The 11076-nt window shown below is 35.2% G+C and overlaps 1 pseudogene; it reads right to left on the minus strand.

Moving 5' to 3' along the window:
* Positions 1-10265: 10265 nt before the first annotated feature.
* Positions 10266-10650, minus strand: LOC124103877 (phosphatidylinositol N-acetylglucosaminyltransferase subunit P-like; annotated as a pseudogene).
* Positions 10651-11076: the final 426 nt, after the last annotated feature.

Consider the following 11076-nt stretch of genomic DNA (forward strand, 5'->3'; position numbering starts at 1 on the left):
ATAACAGCTTTATTGATAATTGTCAAAGCTACAATCAGCTTAAATGTCTATCAGTAATGAATAAATAAATAAGTTGTAATATAATTTTTTTTTTGTATCAGGTATTGAAGCCAGGAGTCCTTAACCACTGGGTAACAATTCCAGTTCTTTCTTTCTTTTTGAAATAGGGACTTGTTAAGTTGCTTAGAGCCTCGATAAGTTGCTGAGGCTGGCTTTGAACTTGCCATCTTCCTATCTCAGCCTCCCAAGCTGCTGAAATGAGAGGTGTGTGCCACTGCACCCAGCTAAGTTGTAATACATCTACACAGTGAAATACTTAGAAATAAAAAAGAACTAATTATGATATAGGGAACATCATGAATAAATATCCAAAGCATTATGATTAATAGATCCAAATACATAAAGGCTGCAAAGTATGTCATTTCATTTGTACAACTTTCTGAAAAGGCAAAATTCTGGTTATAGAAATTAGATTGTTGGTTACAGGGACTGGAGACTTGGGGATGTTTATGCTGTTGGTACTGATCAAAATGTTTCATATTCTCATTGTGATGGTAGCTATATGATGAACATCAAAACTCATCAAATTTCATTCTTAAAGATGCATTTTATTGTATATAAATCATACTACAATAAACCTTAGAAACAAATTTATACATGTGTGTTACTAAAGATGGAACCCAGTGATGGTTTACCACTAATCTGTATCCTTAGCACTTTTTAATTTTTTATTTTGAGACAGAATCTTGCTAAATTTCCCAAGTTGACCTCAAACTTGTGATTCTCTTGCCTCAGTCTCTGAAGTAGTTGGGATTACAGACAAGTTTCACCACGTCCAGCTACACTTAATTTTCAAAAGGTCTATAGTACTCACATATATTTTTTGCTCTTTCCCCCCTTTTTAAAATACAAGCAATTCTAACACATGAAAAAGTATTAATTCAAACTACTCTGAAGGGTATTCACAAAAAAGTCAAAGTTTCTCATTTTTTCTCTCTCCAATTGTCCTACCCCTGGAATCAACCATTTTTAATTAATTTTGTTTTTAGTTTTTCTAATGCTTATCTCCCCAAGTCTACATGAAAAACTGTTGTTATAGAAACTAGTTAATCAATGTCTACAATATACACATTGTTTTCATGTCATAAAAAACAAAGAATTAGCTTATATTGTCCCAGCTTTATAATTCTAATTTTTATGGTTTTATTTTGTCATTATTAATTTTAATTCTCATTGCTTATATTTGTACATTTAATACTTGAGATATTATGTAAGCTGTCTTAACTTGGTATCTGCATAACAAATACTCAAGTTAATCAACTTACAAAGAGAAAATTTTATTTTGGTTCATGGTTTCCAGTCTACAATTGATTGGCCCTGCTGCTTTGAGCCTGTGGCAAAGCATCATACGATGGCAGAAAAGGATGGTAGAACCAAACCCATTCACTCTCAGTTTTTCACAAAAATTGAAAAAGATGAAGTGGAAGTATTGAAGTACTACCATCTTCCCCCAAGGGTGAGCCCCCTCCATGACCCAAAGACTTTTCAATAGGCCCCACACTTTAAAGATTTCACCACCTGTCAATATTCTGGGGAACAAGCTTTTAACACATGGGCCTTGGGGGTACAATCTGAGATCCAAACCACAGCAGATATCATTTTTAGCCAGTTTCTTTTGCCTCCCACTATGTAGGAAGAGGAAGTCAGTGTGCCTATCCTTCTTTGCACTTCTGTTTTATTCAAGTGGTAACATCTTTACATAGTTAAGGTTGGCAGAAATTATATTCTCTTCTCAAGTAACAAGGTCAAATGTAGCATTTCTTCTTACATACAAATCAGTTCAAAATCATGCAAAATTTTAGATGAGGTATCATAGTTTCTTGTGCAGCTCTTTCTTTCTTCTGTTTCCCCTTCTCCAACTAGTGACCATTTTTCTTTTTTCTTTTTTTTTGTTATTGTTGGTGATAAAACTTGTGCCCAATTCATCTATATGACTCAAATCTTCAAGCTACTTAATAGTTTCATCTGTTGATTGAAATGTACTTCCTTGCTTTTGAGGACATTCTTCTCAAAACCCTCTGGCTTCCTGTTTTAATTTGGGTTAATTGCTTTCTGGATCCTGCTGATTATTTGTCTTCTGAGATTAATTTTCATGGCACTCTTTGTTTAATTTTTCTCTTGACTTTGTTGTTTTATCTTTCTTGGATTTGTTTTTCAATGTGCTGGATGACATAGTCAAGTAAATATTTTATCATATAAGTAAATATCATATAAACTTTGTCAAAAAGTACATGATAAAGTTTCTGAGTATTCTGCAGATGTGAAAAAGTCTATTTTCCATCTTATTTATTGGTAGTTTATGAGGATGTTAGAATTTGGAGGGGAGGGGGGATAGTAGAGGATAGGAAAGGTAGCAGAATACAACAGTTACTAATATGGCATTATGTAAAAAAGTGGATGTGTAACTGATGTGATTCTGCAATCTGTATTTGGGGTAAAAATGGGAGTTCATAACCCACTTGAATCTAATGTATGAAATATGATATGTCAAGAGCTTTGTAATGTTTTGAACAACCAATTAAAAAAATAAATAAATTATTCTCTAAAATTTTTGAATCATTGCTTTGTTATCTTTCTAAACCTGGTGCTACTGACAAAAATTCGAGTACCAATCTGAAATGTCTTCCTTTTCATGTAATTTATTTTAATTTTCCTGCACAGAACGTTCTCTTTCCTTTTCTGAGTTCCACAGTATTTCTACATATAGATCTTTCTTTGATTCATGGTACCTTGAAACTGAGGATTCTTGTCATTCTTGAGTTTTACAATATTTTCTTATATTTATCTGTCTCCCATCTTTATTTGACCTATTTTTCGTCTTACTGGAATTTATAAAAGATGATTTTTTACCTTCTGTTGTGGTTTGGATCTGAAAGTTTCCTCAACAGCTCATGCGCTCGCTGAAAGCTTGTCCTTACTGTAGCTGTGTTTAGTAAGGTGAGGCCTTCAGGAGGTGAGTGGATGATGAGAGTTCCAATCTCATCAGAGGATTAATCTGTTGATGGGTTCACAGCATAATGAGCTCTTGGGAGGTGGTGGAAACTAGGAGGTGGGGCCTAGCTGAAGGGAGTAGGATATTGGGAACATGCCCTTTATGTTTTTATTTTGTTATTGTCCCCCTTTTCTCTCTTTGTTTCTGATGATCATGAGGTGAACAGCTTTGTCCCATCACATGCTCCCCATGACCATAGGCCCCTTAAAATAGAGCCAAACGACCATGGTTCACTGAAACTGTTTACCAAAATAAACCTTCATACTTTTAGATTGTGTTTCTCAGGTATTTTGTCACATGATGGAAAGCTGACCAATACATCTGCTAAAATAAAACCCATCTCTCTTTTTTTCTTTTATCAACTTTATTTTCTTTGTCTCCATGTTTTATGTTTTGATAGGTCTGTATTTCTATGAAATGTTTTCCTTAAATATTTGGTGACTTATGGTTGTTCATTTGTATGCAAGAATGAAAGACTAAGTAGATTATGAGAGGTAGTTTGTGTGTCTATGTTTTGCTTTTGAGCATCCTCCATGAAAACAGAAGTTGAAGGGAAACTATTTTAGCCAGTTTAACATTGCTGTGACCAAAATTCTCAATAAGAAGAAAAAGTTTGTTTGGTTCACAGATCAGAGGTTGAGTTCACAGTGGACCGACTCTATTGCTATGGGCCCAGGTGAGGCAGAACATCATGATGGAAAAGTGTGGTGGAAGACCCCTGCTCCATTTATAGCAGCCAGGAAGCAGACAGCAGGAGAAGGAGGGAGGGCCTGTAGGGAAGATGAACCCTTCAAGGGAATGCCTTCATGACCCACCTCCTTTGGCCACACCTATCTGCCTACAGTTAACACCTGGGCAATCCATTCAAACTAGGATGGACCAATTAGATTAGAGCTCTCATCATCTCATCATTCATCTCTAAACATTCCTGCTTTAACACAGGAGCTCTGGGGAGACACCTCATATGCAAACCATAGTAGAAGCTTAATGTTGCTTGCTTGTTTGTTTACCAAGTATGTAATCAGCAGCTATTTGTTGCTCTGGAAAATACTGAGGCTACCTTGGTGAACAAAATACGACATGATGCTTGCTCTTACGGACCTTACTCTCCAGAAGTGGAGACAATTAAAATACAGTTTCCTTCTAAATCTGTGGGTTTCACATTTGTGGAATCAATCAATTATGATTCAAAAAATATTTGAAAAAAAAAAACAAACAAATCATGTTTATATTGAACAAACAAGACTTTTTTTTTTACGATTATCCCCTAAATAATACAGTGTTAATAGCTATTTGCATAACCCTTACATTGTATTGGGTATTATATGTAATCTAGAGATGATTTAGAGAATATGGAAGGATAAACATAGGTTATATCTAAATACCACATCATTTTATGTAAGAGACTTGAGCATCCATAGATTTCGACATTCACAGGTACTGAGGAGTGACTGCACATTAAAAAAAAAGAATAATTACACACTACATATGAGGCGAGGACTAGAGTTATATGAACATACAATAAAATAAACTGCTCTATAAGGACACTTTGGCTACTAGTGATGAAAATCCACCTGAAGCTGAACTAATGAAAAGGGTATTTAATGGCTTATTTGGTGGGGTACAGGTCTCTAATGGTATCATTAAGAATCTCTTTTCATCACTTACCTTTTTTTTTTTTGTGTGGGTCAGTTGCTTTCATTGTCAAGTGGGTTCTCCATAAACACTAACATAGAGGGTCACCAGTGATCTGCAGTATGTTCTTCAAGACTAGCAAATCCTTCTGGACACCAAAGCAACTTAAAACACCTAACTTAACAGTCTCTCATTATTTAAGCAAACCCATGAACAGATGTCTTTCTCAAAAGTTTTTTTTAACTGTCCCAGGATTGTTGTGTTCCCTTGACCTGGCGGTGCCACCTGTTCTTCTCTGAATCTATTGCTGTCCCTGAGAATATGAACTTTTCTGATTGGCTAGCTACAGATTATATATAGCCCTAGAGTTGGAAGACTGTAATCAACCATAATGTCTTAGATTGGAAGAGGATTAGTTCCATGAAGCAATGTTACAATAAATGGATCTACAGGGAAAACAATGCATATAACATTGATTTTAGACAGATCTGTGTTTCAATTTTAACTGTGCCCTTACATGCTATCTGATTGTTGCAAATTAATTATCTCTCTAGGCATTTTCTTCCCCTTTAAAGGAAGATACTTACATGCATAGTTTTGAATATATAACATAATGGATGCAATGTATCGTACACACAGTTACTGCTCAATAAAATAGCATTACTTTAAGAAGACTATAACTAACACTCAGTTACTGGAAACCTGGCTTAAGAAAGAAAACCTTGCCAATACAGGTTGTGTCTCCCTTATCCAAAATGGTTAAGTCTGAAAGTGTTTCAGATTCTGAATTTCTCCAAATTTTGAATATCTGCACATATGTAATGAGATATCTTGAGGAAGGGGCTCAAGTCTAAACACAAAAATGATTTGTGTCTCAGATGCAAATTATACATACAGACTGAGAGTAATTTTATATGGTATTTTTAGTGTACCTGCATTTTGACTACTCTCCATTAGATAAAGTCAGATGTGGAATTTTCCATCTGTGGCACTATGTTTGCACTCAAAAAGTTTCAAATTTTGAAACACTTCAGATGGCAGGTCTTTAGTTAGGAATGCTCAACCTGTATAGACAATTTCCACTGTCTGTTCTTCTCTGGTCACATCCTCCCATCTATTTAGCAGATGAATAACTTAAATTCAATGATAAAGGTCCTTATTGTTTAAGTATTGTTTTACACATTGGCAAACTTTATGCAAATAGCATTTTACTGTATTTTTTCCCCACACATGTTAGGCAAGTGCTTTTTTATGAGCCACATCCTCAGCCCTCAATTATTTGGGGATAATTTTATATTTTGAGATTCACCCCTGTTAATACATGTAATCATTGAATTCTACTTTTGCATAAATTTCAGGTATATGAAATTTATTTTTTTTCTTAATGGATATTCAAGTTGCTTATATTGTTTTTCTATTAGAGAGAAGATTATTTTGAATATTCTTATGCATGTCTCCTTGTAAATATGCAAGAGTTTTCTCTAGGGCACATATGAAGGAATAAAATTATTGGTCATTATGGTATGAACATATTCAGGTCCACTCAAACTTTTTGAATTGTTTTCAGAGGTTATTTTAAACATTTATACTTTTATCATCAGGCTCCATTGTTACTCATGATTTGGAAACATTTTTACTGGTTCCATGAAGCACTGTTGTACAACACAATGAGTGGATCTACAGTGAAAACAATGCATATAACATTGATTTTAGACAGATCCATGTTTCAATCTTAACTGTGCCCTTACATGCTATCTGTTTGAGGCAAATTAATTATCTCTCTAGGCAGTTTTAAAGGGTTAACAGAAGATAAAAATATAAAATAAAATAATACAATGAAGTCATGTGTTTCAATTTGCACAATGCACATACAAAAATAACAGAGATCCTTTGTGTCTAAAAGCATAAAAAAGTTAAACGTCTCTAACAATTACAGAAATGCAAATCAAAACTAAGATTTCATCTAAATCCAGTCAGAATGGCAATTATCAAGACTATAACCAAAAATAAATGTTGGCAAGGATGTGGGTAAAAAGTACACTCATACATTGCTGGTGGGATTGCAAATTGGTGCAACTATTGGAAGGTGATATAGAGATTCCTCAGAAAACTTGGAATGGAACCATCATTTGACCCAGCTATCCCACTCCTCAGTCTATACCCAAAGGACTTAATATCAGCATACTTCAGTGATACAGCAACACCAGTGTTTATAGCAGCTCAATTCACAATAGCTAAACTATGGAACCAACTTAGGTGTCATTTAGTAGATGAATGGATAAAGAAAATGTGGAATATAAACACAATGGAATATTGCTCAGTCTTAAAGCAGAATGAAATTATGGCTTTTGCCAATAAATGGATGGAGCTGGAGAATATCATGCTAAGTGAAATAAGCCAATCCCCCCAAACCAAAGGCCAAATGTTTTCTCTGATGTGTGGATGCTAGTTCACAATAGGGAGCAGGACTAGGGAAGAATACAGTTACTTTTGATTAGGGAGAGGTAAATGAAGGGAGTAGGGGGGGTTTGGGGGCAGGAAAGATAGTAGAATGAATATGACATCATTACCCTATGTACATATATGACAACATGCCTAGTGTAATTCTATATCATGTACTACCAGAAGAATGAGAGATTATACTCCTTATACATGATGTGTCAAAATGCATTCTACTGCTGGGTACCGTGGTAAACGCTTGTAATCCTACCGGTTTGGGAGGCTGAAGCAGGAGGATCACAAGTTCAAAGCCAGCCTCAGCAAAAGCAAGGTACTAAGCAACTCGTTGATGCCCTGTCTCTAAATAAAATACAAAATAGAGCTGGGGATGTGGCTCAGTGGTCAAGTGTCCTTGAGTTCAATCCCTGGCACCCATCCCATAATAATTTTTCTACTGTTATGCATTACTAATTAAAACAATTTTTTTAAAAATGAAGGAAAACAAAGAAGGTTGGAAGCCTCTTGTCTTTGCAGAGGAGTAGGTGAAATCCCCCTTGTCCACCCATGAAGTGAGGTTGGCAGGTTCTTGGAAGGTCCTTCCACAGTGCATGAAATAAAAAAGGAGCACATTCTTTTCACAGGTTTCCCATTATGCTTCTATTTGTCTGACTACCAAAGAATCATCTTCAGAGAACTCTGCTCACAGCATGAAATTAAATTTTCCCAGATTCCTAAGGATGCAATTACCTTTGGTGTTCTGTATCCTTACTAGCTAGGGACACTATGTAGAGGAAGGAGATTAAATGATATATTTGCAGACATCAGCAACTTTTAGTATAATGCTATGATCTCTTTTCTTCTCTCTCTAAATTTCAGACTGCTAAAGAAATATGATGGTCAAAATTATATATACATTACATAACAAATGTATATATAATTTTTAACTTAAAAAATCACACACATATGTGTGTGTGAGTATATATATATGTGTGTGTGTGTGTATATATATATATATATATATATATATATATTTATTCAGCAGTCTGGAATTTTAGCCATGAGATCAAACCTATGTTACTATGTTAAATGAAAAGCAATGTGATAAAAACAGAAATTGTCTACTACCCAAAGAATCAAAAAAAAAAAAAAAAACAGTTTACAAATTTCTTATAAGCACATGGTAAAAAAACTGCATGTTTAATTCTGCTTAAATATAGCTAAAACTAGAGGACAGAAAATGTAACATTAATATATGTTACTGGAGTAAAGTTAAGCACCCATGTTTGAGGGAAATAGCAAATTAGGATAATTTAGATATCAAATTAGCCCTGTAAGCAGGTTTTTTTTTTTTTTTTTTCCTGACTTAAGAGTTGGGGAATGATTTCTCAAAAAAGCATGGAGAAACATTATTGATTGAACCTATTAGAAATGTCATTAGCAAGTTTCTTGAAGGAGATATCTAATTTTCCCATTGCACTGGCCTTCTCAGACTCTGAGTTAAAATGATCTGCTGTCTTACATTAGTGCACCATTTTTCTGCTATGAAGTGCTATCCAGATTGTAATAATGGTGACAACAATCTGCTGAATGCCCCCAACTTTGAAAAGAAGGTTAAATTTATATTGAACAGAATCACCACTTAAGGATCAGAGTTTGCAACAAGAGCAATAATTTGGGGGCCATGATAAGTAAACTAAATTGAAGTCCTTGAGTAGTTCATATCATATTCAAGTGTGGAATCTTCCAAACACATGGCCCTAGAGATGTTATTTCAAATCTCTCAAAGCTACACTAAATGAGTTTAAAGTTCTATGCTAAAAGTCACAAGTGGAGAAGTTTAAGAATGTATTAAAAATGGTTAGGTAAGTCACTTGTGGCCAAAATCCCCATCAGGAAAATCAGGGATGACAGAAGTAATGGAAAATCAATGAGGGGAAGAGCAATGAAAGAGTATGGGAAATGGGAGACTTGCATAATCACCTTCTGAAAGTGAGGGTAATGGAGAGGGAGAAGGAGAATCACTTTGCTTTTCCTATTTGAGATTGAATCTTCAGATGGAAGCCAGGTTTGGTTGTGCAGAGGCAATTTGGAAGCTGATGTTGCGGGAGGAACATCTAGACCTGTTGCAATCCAAGAATCCTCTTCCCCTAGAAGGAAAGGAATTCCATTGTGTAGGCCTCTCTAAGGAGGGATTGCTGTGTCTAGCACCAAAGGGAGCATAAAAACTATGTGAAGCTGAGTCCAGGTAGCTACCTTCTCAGAGAGAATTTTTCAGATCTGGCAAGACTAGAACCCGAGTCTTTCAGTTTGCCACAGCAGCAGCAATATCAACGTGTGAAGGAGATTAAGAGAGTTCAGTCCAAAGGATCAGAGTTTGCAACAAGAGCAATAGTTTGGGGACCATGATAAGTAAACTAAATTGTCCCTGGAACAGGACAGTCAAAAAACGTGTGTGAAAGATGAGGGCGGGGGTGGCTTCTGGCATAACACTTATCTAGCACAAGTGAGGTTCTGGGTTCAATTTCCAGAGTGCTCTGTACCATACACATACACACACTCATGCATAAATTTATGCATACTCATACTCATGCAAACATACATAGATAATCAGTCATATCACTTCTTATACTTAAATCCAAAATCTTTTTTTGTGGCCTGTAGGGCCCTCCTGGCTTGGGTCTCTGCCCATCTTTCTGTTCTTATTTTATATTTACTACTTTAATTCTGTGTGCCAGCTACACCATCTCTTTTCTGTCTCTTAGCACTCAAACTCTTTGCCACAAGGGTCTTTCTACTTACCTTTCCCTCTGAGTGGAATACTCTTTCCCTAGCTCTTTGAAAGTTTATTTCATCCTCATTTTTTAGACCACAGGTCAGATATCATCTTCTCCAAAAGGTCTTTTTTTTTGTTAGTTTTTAGGGTAATGCAGTATTTTTTATTCTATTAATATTTGAAACTAATATTTGAAAACATTTACAATATTAATTGACCTTTACCTAGGAAAAGATCAACTTCTTTCTTTATATATATTTCAATACTGGGCATTAATAAGAGAAAATAGTCAATATAATTAGGATCAGAATTATCCTGTTAAAAATTTATCATGCTTGATATTAGCATGTATAAAATATACACAAGTCAAGTTTTGGTATGAAATTCTTTGGCTGCAAGAAAGAACATTTGATTTACTTTACTAAGAGAAATATCTTTTAACATAGGGATGGCCTTTTCTTGGTATTTCTTCCACTGTTGATTTTTAGAACAGTTATCTATGATTGTATGAATGGAGTGAAGAAGTATTCATTATGTTAGTTCCCAATAAAAGTACATAACCAATTGTTATGGTAATAAGGAGGGGGACAAGTAATATGACTGCCCAATATTTTTGAGGTCAATAGGTTAAGCCTAAGAAGCTTAGCCAATATTCAGGAATAAAATCTACAAGATAAAGTATGAAGCTTAAGAAAAGAACAACGCCATAAATCACTCTTTCTGGTAATGGCAATGGTGAATTTTCCACCATTTTCCTTGTGACGTCGGCCAATCTCTGTGCTTTCTGTGCAAAGCACCAGCCAGAGAGCCACAGTGGAGGAGAAAGAGCTCAAAAAAGGCTTTCTTGACCACACCACCTAAATTAACCTCTCTCAGCTTATATAACCATGTTTATTTCCTTTGAGGAATTATTGCAATCCATAATTTCACCACTTATTTGTTCATGTGGTTGTCTAGTTTTCCCAGTACAGAGTAAATCCAATCAGGCCAGGGTGTTTCTTGTCTTGTTTGGCCACTGTCTTTCTAGTGTGGTTTCTGGCACACAATAAGAATTTAACAAATATTTGTTGAATTAATGCTTGTTTAGTATATAATTGTCCGAATACCTATTGGTCCTGGAAGGATGCTGTGAACACATATTATATTGCTCTGAACACATTTTAGCTCATAGTTGGGC

The sequence above is a fragment of the Marmota monax genome, unplaced genomic scaffold (genome assembly GCF_021218885.2).
Source record: "Marmota monax isolate L192 unplaced genomic scaffold, Marmota_monax_Labrador192_F-V1.1 WCK01_AAM20220418_F8-fsc00063, whole genome shotgun sequence".
NCBI classification, from domain to species: domain Eukaryota; kingdom Metazoa; phylum Chordata; class Mammalia; order Rodentia; family Sciuridae; genus Marmota; species Marmota monax.